The 13460-nt window shown below is 38.4% G+C and overlaps 1 protein-coding gene across 1 annotated transcript in view; it reads left to right on the top strand.

The window, feature by feature from the left end:
• The first annotated feature begins 238 nt into the window (after nt 1–238).
• The window catches only part of KCNK2 (potassium channel, two pore domain subfamily K, member 2), a 132240-nt gene continuing 119018 nt past the window's right edge, over nt 239–13460 (top strand). The window contains exon 1 of the mRNA XM_014951273.1: nt 239–487. The gene's annotated coding sequence lies outside the window, so the exon portion shown is untranslated. The remainder of the gene's footprint in view (nt 488–13460) is intronic.

The following is a 13460-nucleotide window of genomic DNA, read 5'->3' as shown; positions in this document are numbered from 1 at the left end:
ATTATCCCATAGTTCTGTTGATGATAGACAAGAGCTATAGCTCATACTCCCTCAGTTATGTTGGTGCAGCAAGAATAACAAGTAACTTAAAAAAAAGTATTTTTATTACTGAAGTCAGCGCATGCATCTCTGAGTTCACACAGGGAACAGATGTAACAAGTAAGAAGATACCATTTACATGCAGTCACTATTTGGGGTTGAACTGTGCTTCAGAGAAAGTTGCGTAGATCATAAGTCTGCAATCAAGAAAAGTTGTTCTTAATGTGCTGGTTCTTTTAGAACCAGGATAAGGCTTTTACATCTTTTAAAAACCCACTTTTCTTCTATCAATCATCGTTTGATTGAAGAGAAGGAAAAAACAAAACAAACACCTTATGCAGAAGATGTAGAGCTATTTTGAAGAGCTTCCTTTACAAATGCTTCACTTGGGACCCAGTCTCTCACATAGAGTGGATCTCTTGTCTGAATCATCCTTCTCTGTGAACAGGTAAGTTCTGATGCTTTTATTGCCTTTTAATCTAATGGGCAGGTTTCTAGCTTGTATTTAATTAACATATCTTATTCTGGTACTCTTGGAAAGGGAAAAAAAGAGTTTTGTTGGAAGCAAGCTGTTAAATTCAGAATGTTGAAGAATAAGGAGGAGATAAAGGAGGTCAAATAGAAAATTGCTGTTTTCCCTCATAAAGACAGAAAAAGATGTCTGCTGTTCTTTCTTTCTTCTTGGATTTCCTTAGACTTAGCAGCTTCTATTCATGCTGGCAGTGATAGACATTTGCTTATAGTCCTGCTCTTGTTTAACTCAGTAGCAAGATTTTTTTGGTGAGCTATTTGTGCAGGAGTAAGGCAATGTCAGTCTCAGTGCATACGCAGTTTCTGATTTAATATGTTTTTGAGCAATATTAATCTCTTACCTAAATAGAGAAATACAACTCTTCCAAAGTGATTTGATCAAAATTATACTTGGGGTATATATATATACTTTTGGTGTATATATATGTATAAACGAAGTTGGGTTTGCAAATGTAACTCAAGATTAAGCAACCTTTTATTTCAATTCACAAGTGGGAATAAAAGCTTTGAACTTTAAACTTGATTATTGTGACATTTCAGTTATGTTGTTATTTTCACTTTTTCTGATACAACTTGGTCAGGAGGCAACATATGAGGAAGCAACAATAAATATCAGTCTGGTTCTGCAGCCTTTACTCGAGTAAGTAATAGCACTGAGTCTGGGGGGACAGCTACTGCTATAGGCACCACAGCAATGGGAAGTGACTTTTGTCTTAAAGATTTCATTAGTTAGTAAAATACAAAGATGTATAAAAATGCAGTGGTTTTGGACTTTTCAGGAGGCACAGCAACTAAACAAACAGTTGAATGATCTAGCAGCAGCAGGAGTCCTCCTAATGCAAATACTTAATGGAGTGACTCATAAAAACAAGCTGAAAGAAAAACATTAACCAGCTTACCCTTTCTTCCTCTCTGTCCCCCCCTCTCTCCCTCCTCCCTTCCCTTCTTCTTCCGTCCCTTCTTTTCTTCCTCTCTCTCGGCTCCTCCACTTCCCTCTCCCCACCTCCGCTAGCTTAAAAGCACAAGCAGACCAACACCAGGGAATTTTTCCTTACTTGCATATGGTACATCCAAAAGAATTGGTAAGGGAAGTAAAAGTGAGATGCCATTCCATTTTAAAACCCAAACCAATCTATGACAGTCTCCTTCTTGCTGAATCACTGTAGGGAAAGCGGTCTAAAGAGCTTCTCTAGCTGTCTTACTACATAAACTCTTCAGTCACCATCTCAGTGTATAGGGCTAGTCCAACCATGGCAGGCAGTGCTGGAGTAAAGACAAACAGTAAGACTAAGATTTCAAATGTAGTTGTACTGCAAAAACTCCTTACAGGCTTTAAAGACTAATTTTCAGAAGTGTAAATATCAGAAATGACTGAATACTCCCAACATTGGGCTATCTTAATGTATCTGTGCAATTTTTGAACTAATTCATGTTATTCTTTGTTCCTTTCTCCGTGTGTGTGTATTTCAGTGGATATTGTTATAAGCTGGGTGCACTGTAATGTATTTGGAGTTTTCTTGGCAGTTTTCTGTGGCTTTGCTAGTCCAAATTTGTTTTTTTCAGGAAGCTGCAGTCACATGAGTTTAACCAACATATCTCTTAGATTGTGAAGTGGTCATATTAGTGAAGGATCCCATTTGAAACAGTGTGAGATTCAAACTACTAGGTGAAGGCTACTTATAGTACAGGAATTTAAAAATATTATTGTCTGTGGTTGCCCCATATGACTATCACTTAGGAAGGAGAACATTCTCTTAAGGGGCTCTCTAAAGCACAAGTTTTACTGCTTGAGAGAACATTCCAACTGCCAAGCTTAAACTACAAGCTTAGGCTACAGAATTAAACTGCTGTTGAGATTATTTCTGTCATCTTCTCTTTTATACATAACATACAAAATCTGCAGTCTCACTCATAACCAAGTTAAACTGATGGGTACATATAAATGTATTTACATCTCCTCATTTATCTCTAGAGTACATCTCAATGGCACAGTTATAAGTTACTCTTGTTGTTGAATTTTTAAAAGTAAAATCTATCCCTTGTGTTTCTCATCTAATATATAAATAGCCTGATTTGATTCTTGGAAACCTGTAATTTCTGGCTGCAATAAACTAGAAGAGGAACATGTTTCTAAAATACATGTTTCCAACCACTGGAAGGAAGTCTATCTTACTAATACCTTTATCATTAATTTGCAGTAATGATACAGAAACTCAAACCAGCAGGAAGGATAAAAATATAGAGACAAGCCTTAAATAGCTTGTTGACAGAAAAGCTTTAGAAATAAATTTAACCGCGCTCTCAGCTACAGTGACCACTTGCCACTGTCTTTTTATATGGCATTGTATTCTGTGCTATTTACTGTTTTGTAATGTATCTGCACATCCATTGATGCTTCATAGGAAACTACATGACTGAATGCAAACCCCAAAAGAAAAGGTAAGATTTGGGAGTTGGTGCAAGAAGTCTGTTCTCTAAGCCCTGTTTGTGGGTATGCCATCAGTATCTTTACTCGTGCTAAGGACTTTGCAAGCAGGACTGATGGATTTTACAAATCCTAAAGTCATGAAGCTAATTAGGCATTAGTTATAAAGTACCTCAGCCTGGATGAAGCCATCCACCAACCATATGGAGCACTGCAGTAATTTAGTCTCTGCAGTGGCACTCAAGATACAAATTCGCAGTCTGATAAGGGAGATTATCTTTAGTTCGAGTGTCAAGTTGGGCTTGGAGTGAGGAATTTAACATCTTCACATGGGACCCTGCTGAGTATCGCTTTTCTGTGTTCATTGCAGAACACAACTAAAGTTAACTTTCATCTGATTGTGAGCTTTCATCATCATTAAAGCTAACATTCCTCTGCACAGCTAAAGGAAGGATTAACATCAACTGAGTCTTTTTTAGAGAAAGGCAAGATCCACTATGGATTTGCAGATTGGTCATTGCCTTTCCAAAATGAAACCCGTGACCCAGGGATTCTAAGCCCTTCATGTTAGAAAGAAAAGTGACCAGCATAGATTTTGATGGACATCTGTGGGATTTAATTAATGGTATTTACAGCAATTTAAATTATTACTGTTGGTGTCAGTACTGCAATTATTTCATTAACTCGTGTAAAAATAATTAGCAGAATTTGTTTCATAATGTTTTCAACAAATCTCAACCTGGATGCATATGGATGATTCCTGTTGCAGTGAAGTGCAGGGATATCTGCTGAAGTATTTAATTTGTGTTACAAGGGCACATTCCATGGCATTGCCATGTCATGTGTTACCTTGGCTGTAACATTATGTTGCCTAAATCAGTATGAAAGCCCTGTTCACTGCATTGTGCAAGAGACCTGGTGATTGCTTCCCAGCAGTGATGAGAATGAGTTATGAGCCTCTCTGCCTCTTCCTAAAATAACAGGGAATTAATTTCATGTGGGCAAACACTTGACTCATTCTTCTTGGAACTGATAGCTTACCACACAGGACTTGGAGGCTGCTCAGTGAACCAGTCCATGGTTCACAGGAAGAAGAAGCCTCCAGAGGAGCTCTGACACTCAAAGAATAACATTTTTGGCCAAAAATAACCCTGAGCACTGAAAACAAATTGGAAAAAAAAAAAGTTGGTTTACTTGTAAATTTGTTGCAGCAACATGTACCTCCAGACATATCTGAGAGATGGATGGTACAGCCATCTTTGTCTCTTCACTCTTCTGTTTCCAAGTAAAGCTTCTTCCCAGCCAAACCAGCGCTACATATGATATACATGGCTTGTGATCATGAGCCACATGAGCTATGTCAGCTCCTGCTGGTGAAGACCCTGGGGCAAGGTGTGAAGGTAAGAATGGCTGCTCTAGGACAATTGCAATGATACAATGATATCTGCAGAGGGACTGAAAAAATCTTGAGGAAAGCTTAGGAAAGGCCAGAACTGTAAGAACGGCAGTAGGAGAGAGGGACAGTCCCTCATGTGATGCTGTACAGGGCGGGTAGGTAGGTGTCATTCTTGGCATGTCCCGAATGAATGTGCAAAGGATGCAATGCAGCATGTTGTGTTGTGGGTTTCAACACTAGTTTGTATGATGCATGCAAACGTAGGTGTGGGGGTGAGATGCAGTCAGGACAGTAAAAGTGATACTTTGATCTGTTTACACACACTGGTGAACTGGAGATCACCTTTTCTCCCATATCCTCCACAGATACTATATGTTTTTACCTCAGTTCTGTTGCTGACTGTGGGAAATGGTGCGGCCGAGTGCACGCCATGTTTTTGACTCTATGTGTTTTTGTCTTGACTGACAGACCTTCTGCAGACTCTTTGGCACAAAGTTGAAAATGGCTCACTGACAGCAGAAGGAATATGTCCTTCTTGGAGATGTGAATCCTTCCTTGGATGAAGGATCTGCTGTGTACTGCCAGCTAGCATTCTTGCTGATTGTTAAGTTTCCAAATTAAAAAATTATTTAACTCTACATGAGGCAATATGTCCTATGAGATGCTGCTGTGGCATGAGTCTTTGTGGATTATTGCATATATACAGAACCAAAAACAAACCTACCCACATACTTTTTTCTTACCTTTGCCTTCCCTTCCCTATCCTCTGTGCAACTGCTCCTCCCCAGTGGTGATAAAACATTTTTTCCTCCCTCACATTTTTAAATAGGGAGATAAAGAGAGTGATCAGCCTGCCAAGAGCAAGGCAAAGGGTCTGGAACCACTTGGTGGGAAGTGGGAAGTAAAGGAGAGAAACTGATCGCTCCCCAAAGTCATTCCCTTCCTTCTGAAAATATGTAATTCCACTAGTGATACCACAGAAAGAATAATCTTTCCCATCCCTAGGAAAATATCAGGAATTCCTGCTCCAAGAAGTACACTTAGCATCCTCATTTGTATGCTGACAAATCAGCCTTCATTCCAGAGATGGCTTGGGTCTCTAAGGAAAGAATAACATTTATGTTCCAGAGTATTAGTGGCCTGAGGCTGATCTCTGTAAACTATCTACAACTAAGGCTTCTCTGCACTGGGAAATGACATTCAAGTTGGAACAGGAATGCAGGAAATTAATGTGGTAACAAACACAGTGCTAAACACAACTGTCTATATTTGGAGTTGGTCTTTCATTTGTGCTGAACCCTGTTTACCTACCCAGGAAACTATAAAGGGATCTTGAAGTTGGTAAAATTATTAGTCAGAAATTTTTAACAAGATGTGGAATATTCCAAGTTGAAAGGCTCATCTTAATGCACTTTACTGCTGTAAATAGGGTGGGAAACAAGTAATTTAAAGGAGGCTTCTTTAATTATCTTAATTGGTCATGGTAGCTTCACGCTGAAGTTGAGTTTGTACTTGATAACAGAGATAAGCAAAGTGAAAAACCCTATGAGCATCTTTAGAAAATATATGACAACCATGTTTTCATATTAGTCTGTTAAAAGAAATATGCTTAGCATGGTAATGTTTAGCTGTAGACATTTGTGTCAAAAAACCTCGGAAACATCTAACACCATTTGCCCTTTCTTGTAGAGGGTCAGGAGGTGTCACTTAAAAATGGCAGGTGCAGATAGACATGAAAATCCCGTTTACTAAATGTCTTTAAAGAGCACACTGCCTCTGTCTATCCAGCTGCAGGTTTTGTTAGTCCCTGTGCATCACTAGGAATACTTCCTGTTATAATAAGTTATCTTTGAACAAAAATGGATTGGATTTTCCTTCTCTGAGAACTGGGATATGTAAGTACCTCTAATGGGTTTGAACAAATCATGATAAGACTGGAAACATTAGACAGTAACTGCTTAATCCTGCAGTTATTTTATTAATTTTTCTTTGTTATTAAGGTAGTAAAAGTAATTGAAATGTTAATCTAGGATATTTGCTAAGGCATTATGCCTACTCTGTATTCAATTCATGTTCCAGTGCTGTGGGTTAAAGATGGATTCAATATTAGAGATATGAAATTCTTGGATCTCAGCAGTTTTGATTTAAGGGATTGAGTTGCGTTAATTGTACTTTTCTGCCCACAGGGTGTAAAGAGATGATCAAAAGGTTGGCAAGCCTTATATGACTTTGATACTGTTGCACACTAGCAACAATACATCCGCAAAAGCAGGAATTTCTCCTTAAGTTAGCCTTTAGGTTAACTGTTTTAGCAGGCAACGTAGTACAGGTGTAATACAGCTAGTGAGGGTGTTACCTTGGGGAGTGCTATACTTGGTACTTTCTGGTTCAGATTGTAGGTGCTTGGATAGACTTACATGAAGTATTTTTAAAATGAAGGCATATAGATAGTACAAGGTGGAAGGTACTGTTGTTATTTTAATTCTGGTTTTGTGCAGCATAGAAAGTGAGATAGCGTTTTGGATATTGTCCTGAGAAGAGGAGCCAAGAAATTCTGTTTTTAAATCCTGATACTGACATTTACTCAGAGCCAGAAAGAAAGAGGCGGCTCCTGAGGCACAGTTACCCCATTTTTGCTAGAGGACCGCTAAATCACCTCTAGTTGCCCTATTTTCAAAATGTAGAAACAATGCTTATAATCTGAAGGTTAACTAGATAGTGTATGACAAATTGCTTTGAAGATTGAGTATCGAAGAAATTGCGTACTTTTAAATACGGCTCAGTATTTAATAACTTATAAGATAGCTGGCTCCTGCTCTCTCTCTCTCTTGCAACAGTTTTGCAATTTGCTTTAATGATGGTAGGATGACCTCCAGAGTTTCTACAATTTTAATGTATGTTTTATTTGAAGACTGCAATGCCCGCTCTAAATGACTTTTTGTGTTGTCTCCAGCCCCAGTTCTATGAAACATTCAAAAAAAAGTCCTGTGGTAATTCAGGAGACAAACAAGCTCCTTAGGCCCTAAGATCCTTTAGCATTTTATATATTTTATCATGTATCTAAGTTCCAGCATTGTGTCGGATACACATTTTCTCTACTTTGATCGCTCTCCATCCACCATTTAAAAAGAAAGCCAGTTGTTCTGTCAGCTGAATACTTCAGTATGTGGATGTGATCAAAGTGAAATCATGATAAATAAATGGCATAGGAAGAACTTAATTGTACAATTGCGCACAGTTTAGGAGAATAAAACGTGTGCTAACTTACTGTGTTTGGCCAGGAGAGAACTATTGTTTAGTAAGAATAATTTCCCAGCTATGGGAAAATAAATTTTAAATTCCTGGCATATCTCTTCATCTGAAAATTCAGGGGAATTTAGAACTCCATGTGAAATTTGTGGCTTAAACCCATCTCTGGGGAAAGTAGAAGTGTTGGAATAAGTCAGGGTAAACCAGTGACAGCTCATCCATTTAAAACGAGGTAACTCTATTGTGCTAGATCTGTAAGAGTCGGTTAAAAGGGATGGGATTTGCTTACCCTATTCTCGTACTCTGTTCCCTGTACATACTTGTGTCCATTCTCAGAGATAGGTCCTGAGCTGGCTGGACCTTTATTCTGGGCGGATGAGGAAGTTTTTGGGAGCTGCACCCTTTCCCCTCTGTGTATGGGAATAGGCTATGCTGTATCCCGCTCTCACATTCTTGACCTGAAAGCTTCATTTTAGGAGTGGTGGACACGGATGGTGACCTCAGGCACTTGTTGCCGCAGCTGATGCTGAGCCCTTGGCCTTCTGCCGTCGGCACTCGGGGGAGTTGTAGCTCTCGCTTTTGTCTACGTCCCCCAGCTCGTTCCAGGTAGCATAGAGGCTCTCTGGTTTTTCACTCTTGCACTCTTGCACTCTTTTTCTCGCAGTTTAGGTGTTGGGAAAATGAAAGGAGTACATGGGCCAGGTTTCTTCCTGTGTCAGCGCCACATGCGGCAGGTTGGCAGGACGTTATGTGACCATATTCTTGCTGATGGACACAGGGCTGTGTAGGACACCTCTCTTCCCCAGTGCAGCCTTACAGATGCATTCCAGTGGGACTTCCTCACAGTTGCTGCAGAAACTTCTTAGGCTACAGTCATACCTAAAGTTCAGGGTTGCTCAGACCCTGGAACAGAATTTGGTCAGTATTAAATAAATTGTAATGAATTTAGAATGTGTTTTTCACTTTCATTTAAATCAACAAACATGAAGGAGAAACAATTAAATACATTGCTTGCTAACTACACACAAGATGTATGTGTTCTATTACATCTCATTCTGTTATTTTTGTCCTTTGGTTAATAAATATAATAAACATGCCCAACTTAAATACATTACTGCAGGATGCTAATATACTGAGGATATTGAATATAATAGTTGTCTTGGAAAAATGGTCTAACAGAACAAATAAAAAAATACATAAATAAGTTGGTATGATTTGATGTGATTATTCTGTCTTAAATTTCTAGAGAGAACAATGATCCCTCTAATTTCTTTCTCAGAAGTCCCAAATAGCAAGATAAAGGAACAAAGGATGGAACTGACTTAGACCATCTATAGTGGATTTTGCTTTAGTGTATTTTAAGCAATTGATTATTTAGCGTATGCATACTTAAGGGACACTTTCCTAAGAGAGATAATAATACTAATGAGTAACATATTTGTGTTTTATATAGGTATATATCCACTAACGTAATTTATCTGACCTTGATCAAGCTTTGGTTGTCTGTTATTTGTCAGCAGACTTCCCTTATTTTAGGAAAAATGTATTTTATGACAAATTGAGTATTTAATTCAAAGCAAGCCTGCTACACTTACTTTTCAGTAAAACAAAAGCCCCCAAATTCAGTGAGCTTTTCAGCACACAAAAATGTTGAACTAATCACTCAGCATTATTTTGTGTTCTTTGATAAAGCCTTCAATGTTGCAATTTTTATCAGCAGGGTACCTGTTCAATGTGATTTTCAGGGAGATTCCAACTGAGCCCTGATCTGTAAAAGTATATACTTTAAATGGGTTCCTATTTTTGTAGTGCAAGTGCTCAATGGTTGAATGAAAATGTGAAATCAAGGTGCATGTGGAGGTTTATTTTTAGTTTTGCATTTTGCACGGCCAGGTTGGTTACAAATATGGTGTGTGAACTCTAGAGTAAGAATGGAAAGGCAGACCATAACCATGCTATTTCTTGAAATAGTGCACAATTTAATAGATACTGCTACTTTTATTTTTGCATGAGCAATCCTCTAACCGTAACTACGTATTTCCTGAAATAGTACACAGTTTAATAGATACTGCTGCTTTTATTTCTGCATGAACAATGCTCTGTGGATTTCTTCAGTAAAAAAAAAATGCAGAATAATGATGATGCTTTGAGCCTTTGGAGTCTTCTCATGCCCTTGCAAGACCAGTGCAAGAAATCCTCTTACTGTTTCTGTCATTTTTCTGTTATCAATCATATCATTTATACCAAAGAAGTTTAATCAGAACCTCTTATGTGTATACATACAGCAGATAATTCTGAAATTAGCTGCCTTGAAATACAAAGTTGTTCTTTGTAGGGAACAGTTCTAGTCTTGTTTGTGTTGAGGATATACCCAGATAGATAGTATTTCCAGAATTTTCCAGTGGTTTTCCTTAAACTTGACAGGCTTAGTTGGATTTTGGGTTTTAGACTGTCATTGTGCTCCATTTCCAAAATATGACTGAAAGAGGCCTGTGCTCTGATCTCCATATGAATGCTGGATTTTTATATACCAAACACCCACTATCCTAGCTGCAATATAACTAAAATATGATCTATAGCTTTCTGCAAATTTGCACAGAAGTTCACAAATATTAGTCATTTTGCGGGATGATACTCATTTTAATCCCAACAACACTTATGTGGCAAATAACTGTGTCTCGTTACCTGTACACTTATGTTGGTAAAAATTATTTGTATCACATGCAATTGCAAAGTAGGGTAGATGAGTCTTTGTATGAAGCCTCATATAACTTTTAAGTTTACTGCTTGAAGACTGTGCATCAAAGCATTTTGTGCATCATTAGCTTGTTCCCTGCCAGACGACGTGGTACCCACACAAATATTACCATCTGGCAACTTCTGTTTAAAGCAGCTGTTGTCAGAGTATTCCAGAATTTTAATCGGTATCTAGATTTCTAAATGCCAAAGCCAAGATACCTTTGATCTCATTGCAAATGGAGGAGCTTTTTAGATTATGCTGCTGCACTACAGTGTGCTGATCTCCCCAAACTGTACCCATGCACAAAAGGGCCACATTCCAGGTATAAGTTCCCAGATGATAATTGACTTGTTTTAAGATGACTTTCTGTGGGAACATCTGCAAGGTCTTATGGAAGGAAACAAGGAGTGGAGAGTGCAGGACGACAGGAGTTATCCACTAAGTTGTGATGGTCTAGAAGTTGCTTGGGCTCTTCAGTTTTAAGGCAGGATGCAACTGAAAGCATGTTAACTGTTTATTTTGGTGCAATGCTTCTTAATGACCATGCATTGATAAAAGCAGCTACTTTTGGGTTATGGGATATCTGAATCAGATCACAATTAAACACTGAAACAACTTGGGCTGAAAAGAAATTAATCCAATATAAAACTTTGCAAATAGTAAAATCTAAAAGAACCAGCATACAATGTATTTTTTTTCCTCAGAGATTTATTTATAATTTCAGAAGGACACAGAAGAGGAAAGTCATTGATCAAAAAACTGGCAGGAATGGGTCTTCCATTGCTGACACATAACAGACATCAAAATTTTATCCTCAGTTTCCTTGAGTCACCATAGGGTTTAAGTTTTAAGCTATAGGAATGATTTAGTAGGAATTTCTGTATGATACAGTAGCAAGGAGTAGTACTGCCTTAGCTACAGACACTGGACTTGATTATTTCTTTACCAACACAAATGTGGATTTTTCTCCAGGGAACTCGGTATTGGTACCTTTTCCAGTCAGTGGAGTTTTACCATTGATGCAGCATGTAATTAGTTATGACCCATAAGTTGTAACTAAACAAAACAACTGTGTGTTGCTGAAAATTAGAATTCCTTCTCGGAATTAATGAGGGGGAGAGAACTGGGGGACTTATTGCTGTAGCAGTGGGTAAAATGTAGCCCACTACAGATGAATGATATTGGCATGGCATTTCTGTGAAACACAGCAGAATGTAGGTAAGAAATCAGTAGGTACATTTAAAGAAATAGAGTTCCAATATCCATCATCTGATGTTACTTATTCTCAAAACAAACAAAAGCCCATCCCTCCCTTAAAAATTCTGTAACATTTTATTTCCATAAACCTTAAAAACTTGTTCTTCTATGCTATTGTTTTTCACATCTCATTCTTATAGTGGGCAAAGTTTGTATTCATAGTTGCCATGTAGCCCTTAAAAAACACCAGTTGCAAAGACTGAGGTTCTCTAGTAGAAACTGCAGATACTGATGCTCTTTGGGGGTGCCTTGCAGTGTGGGCACTGGTGTATGCAATATTACAAAGAGAGAGGAGTGTTCTGCTGCAATTCTTGTTTGTGTTCTGCAGATTCTCACAACTCTCTTTTCCTGATGAATTCTTATGGTTAAGGCTTTTTTCCCATTTGAGGCAGCTGAAGAAGTTGTGTGGGTTTAACGTCTGGTTGTCCCATGGAGTCTAGGAAATAGGTGGAGTACTTGCCTCTGCAAAGACTGTGTAGCTGCAGGGGGAGCGCATTACATTGTCCATGTCTTCTGTTATTGGGACTACATGTTTTCTGCTACTTGTAATCTCCCTGCTCACTTCTGGCAGGGTGGCTGCCTATTTTTTCACCTGAAACTGTGCCACTTCTCCAGAAGTGATTAAGGGACTGCATCTCAATCCTAGGTTTTCACACAGCTATTGTTGCTGATTTGGTTCAGATCAGAATACAAATTAATAGTGAGCCACATTTGTCCTGTGTTAAATAGTTCCACAGAAATAGCACAGGAGATTAATGTGGATGAATATGCTGAAACGTATACAAGGGCATACACTCTCTGCATTTCACTTACTTATGTTTAATGTGTATTCTTTATTTTGTATGCTTATCAGCCCAGCAAAGAGAGTGGGTTTCTGTAAAGCACTTTGTTTTCCCTTTTCTCTGACCTCACTGAAGGCAGAAACACGCTCAAGGCACCCACACTCTTTTATGCATATCTTCTGCTGTTCATCAATCAGAGAGCCACATTCAGCTCATCAAGGCACTCTGCAACCTTTGTAATGTGCAGTTGCTGGTGATTTTTTTTCCCCCTCCCAGCATATAATTGCTCAGTCCCTACTTTATCATAGAGTTAATAAGATATTTTTCTCAACCATTCAAGTGCTCTTGCTGAAGTACAATTATAGCGATTATATTAAGGAAGGTTATGAACTGAAAAAAATGTACAAAGCCTTGTTTTGAAATGAGGTAGTATTAGGAACACAAACTACATGAAGCTTGGAACTTGACCAAGATAAAACAGATTAAAGAAGACCAATTTTTGGAAGGCCAGGATATTTTTTGAAAATCATAAAAGTGTTGAAATAATTGCGAGACTCACAATAATGCTGGTTTGGAACAGACAGAGGAATCGGATTGTTTTGTTCTCACACTTGAGTAAATCTAGAGTGATTCCATTCAAGCAAATATAATCCCGCCAATAGAAAAACAAATGTAAATAGGAGGAGAACTGACCTAGAGAATCTTATCCTTTGGAAAGCTCTATGCACAAGTCAAGTCTGACATTTTCTATTTTCTGTGTTGAAAGAAGCAAAACAAATATGCCTCCTGTTGTTTTATTTTGTGCCCTCAACAACACAGGAAAGTGTGTGGCACACCAAATGTCATTTCCATCTGAATTACATATATGCTTACACTCTGCTGGTGCAGAAATCATAGCGCTTTGCAGGGCATTCTGCTGCTTCTTACTCCTCCAGTTTGACAAACCAGACTTCAGAAGAAATAGTCAGCAGAAAAAAAGGGAGCCTGCAAAGCCATGACATTTCATCAGTACTTGGCTTCTCTTAACAAAACTCTTGATAG

Source organism: Calidris pugnax, unplaced genomic scaffold, assembly GCF_001431845.1.
Source record: "Calidris pugnax isolate Ruff unplaced genomic scaffold, ASM143184v1 scaffold24, whole genome shotgun sequence".
NCBI lineage: Eukaryota > Metazoa > Chordata > Aves > Charadriiformes > Scolopacidae > Calidris > Calidris pugnax.
Note: the sequence above shows the minus strand (reverse complement) of the source record. Positions and strands in the feature narration are given on the sequence as shown.